General features: G+C 39.9%; 1 pseudogene; it reads left to right on the top strand.

The window, feature by feature from the left end:
- Positions 1-581: 581 nt before the first annotated feature.
- Positions 582-12421, top strand: LOC119520690 (annotated as a pseudogene).
- Positions 12422-12666: the final 245 nt, after the last annotated feature.

Raw genomic sequence — 12666 nt, 5'->3', positions numbered from 1 at the left:
TGGATCATATGTAGGGCAATAAAGGAGTAGTTTAGAGAGAAATGACATGGTCATTTGTTTTTGAGACAAAGTGGGTGGTGATAACACTGATAAAGAATGGGATTATAGGAATCAAAAGATGGGGCAGGAAAATATTAGCATCCATGTGTTAAGTTTAAGCTGCCTGCAGAAATGTGAGGAGCAGGGGAGGAGGAAGTAAGCAGGGCCTGGGGTCAGAAAGAAAGGACCAGTCACTAACACCCTGATTCTCCTAACAGGTTTTCCCTACTAAGTCTGTTTACTATACATATTTGAACTGGAAAAGTAAATCTTACATTAAAATAAATTTTCTGGCCTTATTTTTACCATTGGAGCCCCACTGCCTTGTTCAGTGCCCAGGCCACAGTGAGCTCTTGTGTGTTGAATGTTTTTTGGAACTTGGCCCCAAGAAACTGTCTGCATGTACAGAGAAGTCAGGAAAATATGGAGTTGCTCAGGAGTTTGCTTTGTATTCTTAACTAGTTTTGAGGTAACTTTGGGGAAATGGACAAGTGCATTTGTGTGCACTGAGCCCCATCTTCACCTTTGTTCCCTCTGGAGAGATGACAGGGTGTGCCAGAGCATAGGTGAGAGGAAGGGCTCATGGTCAGGAGCTGGCACAGCATATGGGTGCCACCACAGTGAGTGCCTCCCCAAGACAAGCCATGGAAAGAGCTTCAAAAAACAACCTGCTGAACCCTTATCAGTTTAGGCCCTCAAAAATAAAAACTGTGTCTTATGAAGGAGGTAGGAATGGAGCAAGGAAGAAAATGTTCTATTTCCTGAGTAGATAAGAAGCTCTTCAAAGCTCTCAGTTGGAATTAGTGACTCTTCTCTGGAAGAATTTTTTAGTAAAAATATTTCATTACTAATTTAGATCAGTATTGTCAAATGCATGAGATGTATTTAAGACTGGTTATTTCCCTGATATGTGAACTTTTGACCTCATAAAAAGAACACTCTCCTTTATTTGCAAATAATTACAGAGTCAACAACCTGGTTATATTCCACTCAGACCTCAGCAGCCACCAGCAGAAGGGGAGTTGGTTGGCCAAGGATGGCAGAGAAGAATGTCCAAATCACAGGGTGAAGGGCAGGTGTGTGTGTGTGTGTGTGTGTGAGAGAGAGAGAGAGAGAGAGAGAGAGAGAGAGAGAGAGAGAGAGAGAGAGAGAGAGAGAGAGAGACCTGGGATACAATGAGGACACAGACCCGGGGTATGGGGTCTCCAACAGCCCTTTAAAGGACAATGGGCACCCTCTGACTGTGCCAGCCTGCTATGAGGAGTGCCAGGGGACTTCTCCCTGGAAATGAAAAGAACACATAATAGCCAGAAGTACAGAGTGATTGCACTTCAAATTAGACATAATTGGTGGAGTAGGCTCTGAGACATCTTTAGGACATGGTTGGCATCTTTACTGACTTCATCAGAAACTACATCAGCATTAGTGTTTGTAACTTTGCTTTATAAAGCACACTTCAACATTGTTAGGATGTTCAGGAATCCACACAATGCAGTGAGTCATGGTTTAAGTAGAGAGTTTAAGGTTTATTAGAGGAAGAAAGCAAAAGAAAGCAGGTGGGAGCCAGTGAAAAGAAAGAAAAATAATGGCTCTGGCCCTCTATCTGAGAGCAGCATTTTTTAAAGGAAAAACCCACATTGGGTGTTGGGGGGGGAAGAGTCCTGCTGAGTGTGTTCTGTGCCTTGATTGGTGAGTGCTTATCAGTTTCTGAGCTGATTGGTTACTAGGGTTCTAACACACTACTCTTCTTTGATGTGCACTGTATTGTCTATGTGGAGGAAGTAGGCCTTTTGGCTTGTTTGTGGTCATTCATCTTATGGGCATATCTGATCTTGCCTTGTCCACCCCCTAGGGTCTAGGTGCCACTATGATTGGGATTTCTAAAACAGCCTTCAACCCTTAGTTTATGGCCCACCTGGTATCTATGAGATAAGCAGCAGGGCCCCTGGATCAGACATTCCTTCTATATGTTAGACTCCTTTTTTCTGAGGTCTGACAGACATGTGTTGGTGAGCCCCACTTCTCAGAAGTGAAAACTGAGACCAAAGTCATGGTAACTGGTAGAGTCAGAGCACCACTTAGGATTCTAAAACTGCTTTTTCACTGCATTGTTGCAGAAGTGGATCATTTGGGTGCTTCATGTCAGATTGTGAGGATTAAAGAATGTCTGGGATGACAGATGCAAGGCCCTATCTTGTCACCTTTTACTGTGCTTGTGAGGATTCTATCTGAGAAGTGCTTGCCACAGTAAATGTCAGTTATCCTTTATTTTGGAAATTTATTGTGACAAGTTTAACACATTTATTGATAAAATGAGACATTAGAACATTGATTTTTCATTCTGTAAATGGTGTGGATACATTGAAGGGTTTTAAATAGAATAGCAGGGAGGTCTGATTTGTGTTTTGAATAAATGAGTCTGGCAACAGCTTGGAAGGTGGAATTAGTGTAAGTTTTCCAATCTTACCCATTCTGAAATGTCACTTTTACAGACTGTTAATCAAGCTTCAGCTAAATGTAATAACAACAGTCTCACGTATAGAAAGGGAAAGAGACTTCATTTTTTGTATTCAGAAAATTACAGTCTGATTTTTGCATCCAGAACTGAATTTCCTTTTTAAAAGGTGAATTCAGAATTTTCAAGAAAAAGTTCAAATCAATGCTTTCTGACTTGTGCAAGTTGGATTCAGTATGTATAACCTGTTAGAGCAGTTATTCAACCAAGACAGTGAATACTTTAAACCAGGTCTCTGGGAAAAAAAGATCATTGAGGGAGACAAATATGAACTATTACAATTTAGAGTCAAGAAACAGATGTTCCTGAATTCTTGAATTTTAGTCTGGTTGTCTGGATCTTTTCAAGAAGGACTATTTATTGCTAAATGTAAAGAGATTACTTCTACTTTTGTAAAGAGCTCCTGAGTTGTGTGCAAGTAACTGATGGGATATAAGTGCTCAGTAGGGTGTGTGTGTCTTGTAAAGGAGCAGCTGATTTGCCCTGGGGCAGGACAGGAGGGCTTTCTGAAGGAAGCTCCAGGGAAGAAACTGTTCTTCCCATGGGACACCAGCTGCTTGGACCTCAGTAGCCTCTGGGATTTCTGTAGTAACAGCACTGTGGAGGTCAGGGTTGTCATTCTTTCTTGCATGTTTCATGCTGCTTGGGCATGTGATTCTTTTTTTTCTTTTCTCTGTTTAAAGAACTCCAGATATCTGCTGGATTTCTGGAGTTTTCCTTGCCTGAGAGAGGAAGTTGTTGTAGAGATTGTCATGATCTTGATGTAAATATGACAGAAACTAAACCATGTTAAAAAAACAAAAAACAGGTTAATTATGGAGAATGAACTTTCATGGGATTATTTTCCAAGTATGTAGGGCAGTAAAAGAAAGCCCTTTATTTCATATTTTATTGGTTTGGTGTGTTTGAGCAAGGTTCATGCATGACTTTTTCATTTTCTTTCTCTTTTGAAATAGGTTTTAGCTGCCTTTAGCTGCCCTGAAATGTTGCTTTATTAAATAGTACATAGATCACTGAGTTTTCTTTAAAGCTCTTTATGCCATAAAGAGATTGGTTGGGTTTGGTTGTAAAGTACTTGGTCCACAGAGGATTTATTTCTAAATGTATGCTTCTTTAAGCCTTCACCCAAATAGCACTGGAGAATGTCCCCAAAGTCAGGTGCCTGAGGACTTTTGTGCCATCTGCTGTTCTTACTAGACTTCTGTTCACAAAACAGGCTGCAGTGTTATGGGAGGGAAAATTCCACAGCAATGGAATGAAGCTGATATTTTGTTCACTGAATCTGACTGACCTTGACAGGTTCCTCAGGTATTATATTGAGGCTGAACACCAATGATTTTTGACTGCTAAGAGAAAACTAAGCCCAATCACAAAATGCCTGTTTAATAAGGCAACACTGAAAAGTACAGGAAAATTTTACATGGAATTTGAAAAAAAGAGTGGCTTTGAGAAAGGAGTGTTTGTATGTATCCTAATTCATCTGTACTCATTAAGTTGCTCAGGTAGGTTTGAGAATGAACCAGTAATGCCAGAAGTGATCCCCAGTGGGCCTTGTATCAGTATCACATTGACTATGGCTCACTGATAGAAGCCAGAAGACTCCATTCAGTGCTTCTTTTTCAACATGAAGATTTAACTGGCAGGTGTCATGATTTTGATGGAATTATTTTATTTTTACCTAAAAGATGCCAGCACAAGGTTGTTTCTCATGTCTGTATGAGGGCAGGGAGGGGGAAGATTTCTACTTCAGGGCAGAATTGCTGCAATATGGGGGTAGTTATAGGGACTCAGACACAGGAACCTCCTGTCTGATATGACTTGTAAGAAACCCAGAGATCACTTCTGGCATTACTGGTTCATTCTCAAACCTACCTGAGCAACTTAATGAGTACAGATGAATTAGGATACATACAAACACTCCTTTCTCAAAGCCACTCTTTTTTTCAAATTCCATGTAAAATTTTCCTGTACTTTTCAGTGTTGCCTTATTAAACAGGCATTTTGTGATTGGGCTTAGTTTTCTCTTAGCAATTAAATTTTGTTTCTTTACCCCCTCCTTCCTCAGGTTACTGAAGTGTTTAGTCAGACTCTAAATGGAGAGCATGTGAAGATAATAATCACTTTAACAAACTCCCACCCATGTCACCAACTTTTTGAAGTTCTATAATATTATAATCAGGAGGTATGTTCATATTTTGCTCAACATTAAAAAAAAACTCCAAACATGCAGAAAATCTGAAAGAATTGTATAGTAAATGTCTCTCTATCACCTAGGTTTTACAGTGGTTTAAGGTTATAGGGATAATCTGAATTGTAATTATTTTAAGGTATGTTTTATTTGCTTTAAACATTATTACATCTTTAATTTCCCTGTTTGTGATGACATTACATCTTTTAAATACTGCATGAGTTCATGTTGAGAACCACCTCCTTGGGAGCTTATTGCTGACTGTATATTCCTTCTCCCCATTTCTCTTCCCCATGATGAGGTGCCTGCTTAGGAACAGGGGCAGGGTTCAGGCTGTGTGATTTATTTGCTCCAGCATGGGAGACATACTGCATGCTCTATAATTGATTTTCAATGTGGATGCCATATTTTCCAAACCCAAAATTAGAACACATGTGATATAGAGATTTTTCTTTGGGTGAGAAGCAATCTGGTTGAGGCTGACTTTGATATTTTGATGACTCATGAAATTAATGGGACACAATACTTGGATCTGTAACCTAACTTTATATCTGATATGAGGACAAACATTTTGCTAAATACTTGTCTTGAATTAATATAATTGGTAGATTTATTTTTCTCTAAGCAAGGGGTTGGCAAAATCTTTGTGTAAAATGCCAGACAGTAAATGCTTTAGGCTTCACCAGCCACACAGCCTTGATCTCAACCACTCAACTCCACTGTTAGAGCAGAAAAGAAGCCAGAGGCAGGATGTGAATGATGATGGCTGTGTTCCAATACAGCTTTACTGATGGAAACTGAAATTTGAAGTTCATATAATTTATGTGTCAAGAAGTAATATTCTTTTATTTTTTTCCAACTGTTTAAAAATGTAAAAACCATTCTTAGCTCATAGGCCATAAAAAACATCAGGCAATCGGGGTTTGACCTGGCTGCAGGCCATGGCTGGTTGTCTTCTGCTCTAAACAATATGCCATTCTGCTCAGAGTGTTAGAGATGCTGACCAGTATTTGCTCCTGTTTAACTATTTTGACTTTTTGACTTCTAGGCTTCTGAAAATCATGAATTTGCAACAAATTATACAGAATTATTATAACCCAAATGACCCAATTGATATTCCAAATCACAGGTTTGTATGAAGTGGAAAGTTTCATATTCGTTAGGCTTAATCACAAACTTTGAAAATAGTGCTCTAAATTGAAATATTTACTAATGTGGTTGTTAAATGATAACCACCACATGAGGTGAACATTTAACTTCAGTTGAATGATGATGCTTTCCAGAAGATTTGGATTAAAAAAATCTTGATTCTCTTCTGTTACCGGGGAAGCATCAATAGTTGTCCAACACTAGTTTGCTCTTAGATAATAAAGTTTATCAGAAACTCATGATAATGATTCCAAAACTCCCTGTGGGAGTTTGAAATCAGGACTGCAGCCCAAGTGGTGTAGGCTGATTACAACAATCATGACACTTTCAGTTACATTGGCACCTTTTTCACATCTTAGGCCAGTGTGGAGAAAGGGTTAATAAAGCTAGTCAGTATATTCATTTAAAATAGAACTTATATATTGGCTGGTGAATTATTTGGTGAGGGTCTTCCAAAGATAGGTCTTTTATCTGAAATTACATAAAACCCAGAGATAAGTAAATTGACTTGATCAAAAACCTTAATTTTAGATCCAGTTAATAAAGGTGAGAAATACAGCTTGGTACAAGCAAAATATGTTTAGATGGTCATAGAGTTTGCTTCATGACTCACATTTTATCTGACTGGTTGGTGATTTGGCCTGGTTTCACTACTTCTATTCTTCAGTATGAAAACAACATCATACTTTGCACTGACATCAATTGTAAAGTCCTTCAAAGTGAAACTGTTTTGGATTTCATGTTCAACCTATATCATCAAACTGAAGAACATAAATTTCAAGAACAAGTTTTTAAAGAACTAATAGACTTAATAGTTCTTACCAAGTAAGACTGCTTTTTAAAATGAAAAATAAGGGGTGTAAACAGCAGGAATTGGCAGCTCACCATCCAGTCCCTTGTTCTGTGCTCAGCTTTTTAACTTAACCTAGAAGGGGGCTTCAATCTCCTGGATATGGGCTAATGCTTATATTGTGAGTTATGTATTTAGGAGATTCAGACAGGCTTGTTTGAATCACATAGACTAGATCAGTTTATTGGGTGATCTTCCAACACTAGGTTTATAAAGGTGGTTCTAGCTTTGACACAGTAATCACCAAATGGAAAGGCAATCACAGGCAAATAGAGCAACTGCTAACTAAAACAGAATAAAATGTTTCTATAGGAATGCATGCTAGCACTGCTTTAATATTTAGAGATAAGCAAATCTGGCCCCTCAAGCTCAGAAGGGCACATTCCATTTGATATGCCCTGTTAAAAGTGCAAGAAAATTATTTCTAGAAAACTATCAATTAAACTATTAAGGCTTGTTCTTGAAGTCCTACAGTTTATTTCATTTTTCCTACTTTTAGTAGATAATTCCTGTTTCCAAAAAGTTGGAAAATGCATATTTACTATATATTTATATATCATGTAAAAAGTATACATGTGACTCTTGACCTTGGAAGTATCTTTTGCTGGTTATTTCCTTCACCTGCTCTACTATGAAAGAAAAATAACAGATGCCATTGGTGAGGCAAGATCTCTGAGAAGTCACCTTCAGGACTCATGCTGGGTAAAAGGAAATCAAGCCAAGCTTGATGTCCTGACTGCTGTTTTCAACCTTTGACTCCTTCAGTTCTGCAGCTCTGCCTAAGTCCTCTGAGTGTCATAGGTGATCATGAAAACTGGGCTTTTGTATTTCTTATGACTTATTTCAATGATCACTTCCAGGGATGGGTGGGGTTGGTTTATGTAAACAGCACCTCTGAAGGTGATGTTGGCTGAAAGTTTGATTGAAACCTGAAGCAAGTCACCCAAAGTTTCCCCTTCTCTGATTAGTATTGATTCCTCCCTGCAGCCTGGTCCTCCTGTAAGTGGCTTGTTACACGTGGATGCCATTGAAGGTTCTGCCCCCTTGTGACATCATCTGTGCCTGCACCTCAGGTTCAGCATGGCAGAGGCATCCAGATTTCTAGCTCTAGCTCAGACATCTCTCAGCTGAATTGCCTCCTTGTTCTAATATTTGAATGTCTCAGAGATGCCTCACCTGGGGCCAGTCATAAACATGGTAAATCCCCAACCTGGACCCTCTGCTTTCTGCTCCTGGGCAAAAAGGACTGAAAGTGCTGGAGGAGCAGGGGCTTGGCTGTTTGTGCAGCCCCAGTGCCTCATGCTTAAGGCATGCTCAGATATTTGTCAAATTAATGAGTAGATGAATAATGAGTAATTCAGACATCCATACCTCTCTCCCTTTGCTTTTGATAACCAATTACCTTATTGTTACCTGAAATACCTTCATCATTTTTCTCCTAAGTGACGCTCATCTTCTGCCTGGGTCAGTCTCTCTTTTGTAATTCACTTTGTTTGTCCCTTATATTCATTTCTGCTACTTCCTTGCCCATTTTCAAACTCATACAAATCTGATGTTAGTCTTCTACCCTGGACAATTAAGGGCTTCCCATTGTTCTTGGTAAGGACATTTGTCTTTAGCCAGTGAATCCCTGACTGGGGCAGCCCCTGCTTCCTTTATTCCTACCCTTCATTATAGGGTTTTCACCCACATTGTCCCCCCTGTCTGCAGCAGTGCATACTTAGTTTGCAGCCTAGGACTGTACATTTCAACTTACATGACTTTGCCTGAAGACTTCTCTTACCACAAGGGATAATGGGCTTTAGGAGATAGAATTAATCAAAAGGAAGTAGGCTTGAGCAATTTGATAAAATCCAGTAATTCTTAGGGCTTGCTAGTAGAAAATGCAGTTTCAGTAATAAGTGATGTCTTGGGATTAAAGTTAATATCTAGACAACAGTTGGAGGACAGGAGAGAGAAGAGCCTTTAGACAGGCAGAGCATGGGACATAGGCTCCAGAGAGTCAAGGTTTAGCAGTCATGTTAGAACCAAGGCTGTGGGCCTTTTGGAGGTAGGGAAAATGTGAACAGACTTGACAGGCTTTTCCTTTAGGTCCTGAGGCATCCCAGCATTCTAGAGTCAGGAGCTGTGCCATCAAGGTCTTGTGGTGGAGAAGGGTGAGAAGGGACACTTCTGAAAAGAATCCATGCTCCTTGTGTGTGAGTCCAGGTTAACCAGAGTGTGTAAGGAGGGTGACAGCTGATGCTATTTCCCTTATTAGGGTTCACATTGTTATGAACTAAGTCACATGGACACATGAAGCAGAGATCAGATAGGTGTGTTCTATGCAAAACTTTGAAATAAGTATTTTTCTGGGTGGCTGGTAAAAGAGTTCAATGTTGGTCAAAGTCATGGATAGGCTATGATCATTGTGTCTTAATTCATGAGGACTGGTGGGCAGGACGTGACAAGTGCCTGTCAGTCTATTGATGAGTGAATGAGAACAAAGAAATGGTCTTTTATTTTTTATGTTCAGTGGAGATGGGTGGTGATCTGGGAGGAATGGGAGAGAAGCTCTTGAAAACACAGGGCCAGAAGCTGGAGTGCAGTGGTTCATGAGAGGGTGAGCATGGGCCTAGAATGGTGGCTGAGCTGGAGGCCAGAGGCCCAACCCTATCCCTGCATTGGGTTGTGAATGTCAGCCCCTTGTCTCTCGACAAGCTGTGAAACTTACATCAGGTGTGATGGCGTGCAGCAAGGCTCAGGGTGGGTGTTAGTGTGCCCTAATTGAGAGCTGGCCTCTTGAAAGTGTCAGGAGTTGGTGAAACTTTTCCTAATTAATACTATTGTGTGTCAGGGAAACCCTTCCCCTCCTCTGTTTATCCTCACAGTGAGGCTGCTCTCAGAAGAAAGTTCTCACTGTAATGTTTGCAGTTTTGGAGGGATGAGGCCATGGTGAAGACTCAGAGTCACCCAGACTCCTGTATCAAAAGCAAGAAATGAAAAATGAAATAAGCAGGACTGTAACTAAATGTCAATACTCAATGAGAGCCTTACCACCCTTGACTGGCTGAGATTTTAGGGGAAAAACAGTAAATCATATGAACCAGAATCTGTTGAGGGGGATGAAAATGCATTTTAAAGACTTGACTTGGAAGTTGATACCTGCCTTGATCTTGGCATCTGTTCTCATTTTTTATAAAAAGACAAATCACCCCCACAAAACTACTATTTTTATTTAAGTATTTATGTATTTATTCCTTTTGATCTTACTAAAGGCATTTGCTATGAATGATGATAGCTTTTTTCTTTTGAATAGCAATATAACCAAGAAATCATGGACTTGAAGCAGCTGGTTCTGGTCAGTCAGCCTAAGAGGAGGCGAGGCCCCAGTGGCACCCTCCCAGGGACCATGATGCTGACCCCCAACCTCTGCTACCTGACAGGTGTCCTGGAGGTTTGTTGGCTTGGGGCACCTAGCAGGTGTTCTGTGCTCCTTTACTCCCCACACCCCAAGGCAAGCAACACTTTCATTCTGAGTAAACAGTTTTTCTTCACTCACTCATCACCACCCTGCACTCTGAGTATTATTTAAACTCACTTGTTTCTTTAACCATATATCTTTGTGTGTTTTACTTCAAGGACTAACTGATAAGATGTGTAATGATTTTAATGTGATGAAAGACTTAGCTGTCCACACAAAACTAACTCCAGAGCAGAGGCAAGGGAGGTAGGAAGAGTCATTGATTACATTCACAAGTAAGTCATCAGCATCCCCCAGAGCATGGTTTTAGGGCTTGCTTTGGTGTTTTAAGGGGCTTTGGGTCCTTTTATATTTGCAGTAAAATTTGGGTGGGTTTGGTCTTCAGGTTTCTTGGTGAGGCTACCATGTGTCAGGGAATAATGGTCAGCTTCATATCTCTGGCCTTTCTAATTCTTCTATGAGAAAAAGATGATGGATGGAACAGAAAAGGGGTGTTTGGGGGCAAATCTATTGTCTATCTTTGTTATTTCAGAGTTTGTTTCTAGTAAATTAGAGGATGTCATAAAGGGAAGCTTAGATGTGATAAAAGAAAAGTAGATTGCTCTTGAGTGTGTTTCTTAGCAATTCCAGTAGGATCTAAATCCTGAGAGAAACATCAAAATTTATTATAGGGTGCAGTGGATATCTGTTTGCATATGCCTATTAGTTCTTGCTTTACTTTTTTAAGTTTAGTGGGATGTAAATATGTTAAAATTCACAGAGATGATAATGTTCTGAGGGAGCTCCGAGAATGGGATTTGAGTTTTGATTGCAACTACTGTCCTCAGGAAGAATTTTTCCAGCAGAAAAGATTCACTAAGGTGAAAAAACAATAAAGCATTTTTTAATATTAAGGCAGATTTGGGTCAGATTCACAGTAAAGCAAGTTGGAATAACCTAGTTACCTGCCAGTATGGTTGTTTTCTCACTGTCCTCTTCTCCCTTACCACCTCTACCCACTGCAAATGGGAGTCCTCCTGGCATTTCCAAAATGGGTAAACTCCAGGAAAAGCTAGGCAGAATCACTGGAGAATGTGTAGCCTGTATTCTGCCCCCCTGAAAATCTGGAAGATTTAGCTAAACAGTGGCTGAATTATTTTTAGTAACCTGATTTACAGTGAGGGACAGAAGAGTTCTGCCTGAATGGGCTGTCATCCTTTTGGCACAAAGGCATTCCTTACAAGGAAAATTCCCAGGTTATTTGTCTTTATTTTTGCCTAAACCATTTATCTGTAGGGATGTGTATTAAATACTGTGATATCTTTTGTAGTTTATCTTCAGAAAAGGAAATGCAAGAATGCTTAAAAAAAAAAAAAAGATAACCAAATGCCAAAAACATTAACTGTTTTTGTAGAAAATGATGTCTTTCCTGCGTTCTAAATGTTCTGTGAATAACATTCTGGTCATGTAACTTAATATTTTAATTGCAGTTGTTTTTATTATACCCTGTAGAGATAATAAAGTGTACCTGTCAGGGTTGTTGGGGAAGTGGGTGTGTAGAGCATGTAAAAGGCCCTGGAGTTTTTTCTCTGATAAATAGCACCAGGTTGCTGTGCTTTGAATTTGTGTTAGTTTTCTGCCTTGCTGTCAAGGTTTTTGTGGCTTGTATCTGACACCTCAGTCAAGTTGTTTAACTTTCAAAGCCTTATTTTTTCTATCTTTATCATGAGGTAAATAAAAGCTAACCTTGTAAGATTCTACAGATGATTGGGGAAAAGTGCTTAGGAGAATGCCTGGCACAAGTCAGCCTGCAGCAGTAGCTCTTGCTAACAGTGTATTTGAAATATAGCTGATGACATCCTGTAGATACATACATTTTTTTCTGTTGTTCCATCTTTCTCCACTGACAGCATCTTGTTTGTCACTATAGTTCTGATTTAGAGTAGTACTCTTAAGGTTCAAAGTACACTGTGGTAGAATTATTGAAGACTTTTTGGCTTTATCACTGAGAACTTACAATGGAATTTACAGTATCTCTGAACATCCTAATTTGATTACAATCCACAATTTACAGATTGGTCAAAAGAAACAAGAGGTGCACCACTAATTAGTGTTAAGCCACTAGCTAACTGGCTGTTGATCTATACCTGAAGAAATTATGAAGCAGCCAATTCATTGATACAAATATATGGAAAAGCAGAAGTCTCTGTGGGCACACTAGCCCTGCTCCAGACCTAGAAGTCTGTCAACTTCAGCATGTACCCAGGTCACCTGGAGGTGGGGCCACTTTCCTAGGCAGTTTCTTCATTCTGTTTTTGAATGCTCTGGATGGTGTGTGAGACCCATCCTTAGAGGTCTGTGCATATCTGTGGGGTCCTGTTGCCCTGGGGGATGCTCAGGGCATGGAGAGGGTTGGGAATTGGAGAAGGGGAAGCCAGGTGGGGACAGCTGGGTGTGATGGATGATTTTCATCTGTAATCTGA

The sequence above is a fragment of the Choloepus didactylus genome, chromosome 26 (assembly GCF_015220235.1).
Source record: "Choloepus didactylus isolate mChoDid1 chromosome 26, mChoDid1.pri, whole genome shotgun sequence".
NCBI classification, from domain to species: domain Eukaryota; kingdom Metazoa; phylum Chordata; class Mammalia; order Pilosa; family Megalonychidae; genus Choloepus; species Choloepus didactylus.
Note: the sequence above shows the minus strand (reverse complement) of the source record. Positions and strands in the feature narration are given on the sequence as shown.